The sequence below is a fragment of the Arctopsyche grandis genome, chromosome 2, assembly GCF_051622035.1.
Source record: "Arctopsyche grandis isolate Sample6627 chromosome 2, ASM5162203v2, whole genome shotgun sequence".
Lineage (NCBI taxonomy): Eukaryota > Metazoa > Arthropoda > Insecta > Trichoptera > Hydropsychidae > Arctopsyche > Arctopsyche grandis.
In genome coordinates, this window is record NC_135356.1 from 8,986,111 (window position 1) to 8,988,817 (window position 2,707).

Here is a 2,707-nt window from a genome sequence, read left to right on the forward strand (position 1 = left end):
AAATAAAATATATGTATTATTAAACATATATTTTATAATTTTTGAGGAGGGCTGCAGGCCGACAGTCCATTAGGACGAGTCGCCACTGGTTGTTAGGGTTAAATTTATAGAGTTAAACGTTGTGAATTCATTGTTTGATACATTTTCACTGCATGAATTGGTGAACATATATTTTCACTTGAAATATGCTTTCACTGTAACATCGATAAAAATTTCAATAGCCGATACTAAGTTTTGATTCAATGGGACGAACGGTGTTCAAAAAATCCCCAAAATACCAGACACACAATTGTACATACTGTGTCCAAACTCATCACGTTCGATGAAAACACTTATCTTATGGTGCGTACGCACCAAGCCAACGAACGGCCCACAGGCCAACTTTTAAAACCAGTAGCGTACAAAATATCGAAATAAAAATTAAATTTAAAAATTGAAATTAAATATCAAAATTAAAACTATTATTATTTTATTAAAATTAAATTCAAGTATCAAAATAAAATTATAATCATTATATTAATTTGTTTATATAATTGTCTTTGGCCAGGAAGGCGCATTGGGTTTACCTGTTAGGCCTTCTTGGTGTAAATTAAATAAAAAAATAAAAAAAAAATAAACAAAATAAAATAAATAAATAAATTAAAATTAAAATTAAATATTGAAAGTTAAAACAGAACATGCACAATTTAAATAAATTTTCGAGATTGACCTAAAATTAGATCATCAACAATCACATACAGGTAATCCTCGACTTTTGTTTGTCGAAGATATTTTGACTTACGAAGATACGCACTAAGATCGAAAAAAAATCAAAGAATTATTATTTTTACTTCCCCGTAATGCGCAGTTACTGAGACTATATCATGTATTAGTATGGGTGATCCAACGATTTTTGCTAACCCGGGGTGTTGTCGGTCACATCAAACGAATTTTTTTATTCTTCAATTGTTTCTCTCGTCGAAATAAATCAAGTAATTAAATCATTTCAGAGGTAAAATTTATCGGATAATGTGTGATTATTAATTTTATTTCGACGAAAGAAAAAAAACCCTTTGACAAATCACCGACATCCGACACCGCGTTTTTTTATGAATTGTTTTTTTTTTATCGTTCATCCACGTGGAAATACAGTAACATCTCGTGACGACTTAAACAATATTTTTTTTCGCTCGTAAGCAGAGAAATTATAATATTTCTCTGGTTTAAAATGCGAATCGTCGTAATTCAAAACATTGTTGTAATTCAAAACATCAACGATGATCTAATTTTAGCTCAATCTCGCTCTTTAGCTTGATTTTGATATTTAATTTCAATTTTAAAATTTAATTTTTATTTCGATATTTTGTACGCTACTGTGGTTAAAAAAGTTGGCCCAAAATCGTCGTTGGTTTAGTCCGTAAGCACCATTAGAGGTCACACTCTCAGACTTCGAAAAGAAAATCGAATAAATTGATCAGATCAGAGTTGTTAAAGCTTGGAATAGTCTTCTCAACAATGTAGTAAATTCTGAAAACCTTAATATTAAAAAAAAAACTAGAAGATTTTTTTAATTCTTCTTTTCCAATCTTTTCTGTACTTAAGTTTTCTTTTAGCTATTATGTTACCGTCCCAGATATTTTTATTCTCTTTCATCTTTCGGTATTTTCTTTTATTTCGTATTTTTTTCATGTTCACTTTTTTTTTCATTGATCTTATTATTGTTATGAATATTTTTGTTTTTATTTTGTTATTTATATTAAGTCCAAACCCCGTGGGTCTATCAGCTTTTCCGGCTTCCACATATATTATTTAATAAATAAATAATATTTAATTTTTGTATACCAAATACTGTGAGCAGACTTTCGTTCTAACATTTGGTGACCACTGACCACAACCGAAAAATAATCTGAGTATATTCAAAACTTAAAACACGTTTTGATGAAATTTATGGGCTTTTTTTGATAAATTTGAGGATAGATAAAATAAGCTTAAATAAATAGTCATCTCTAAATTCACATGTTAAAATTTCATAGTTTTTTGACATACATACAAACACGGGTTTGAAAAATCAAAGATGTTGAAGAGGATGATGTATGGAAGGAAGTTTTTATAAAATATGTATAAAAAACATCATAATTTTAAGAAGAATATTTGTTAATCGGCATTTGATTCTTTTTAAAAATATTTGAACTACCAATATTAGGATACATATTTTTTAAATAATGAAAAAAGAGGGGGGGGGGGGGTCATAAAAAGTAAACGGTTCGGTGATTACTGGTCACAAAGTCACTAAAATCTATGTATATAACGGAACATCTGGCAGCTGAAAAGTTCATCATACTAACGATAACTATCATACTAACGAGCACTTGAGTGCCAAATATTGCGTATTCACGATTTTAATGGCAAAAATTATCTTTGTGACCACCGCAATGTGACTAATAATCCAATTACCAGAGTAAACACCGGTTCTTTTTACATACCTCCTTTACGTTTTTTTTAATTAGCACTACACCACTGGTTAATACGTACATAAATTAAAAATACGTAAAGTGACATCTATTGAAAACATTATAAACTAATATTGAAACAAAATTTTGTTTGTATGATTTTTCATAGATGCTCTGATACACCAATCAATCAAAAAATAAACACATTTTAAGCTAAAAATTTTTTCCCACTTTGTCTTAAAATTAAATCATATGAATTTTTTTTTAATTTTTAATTC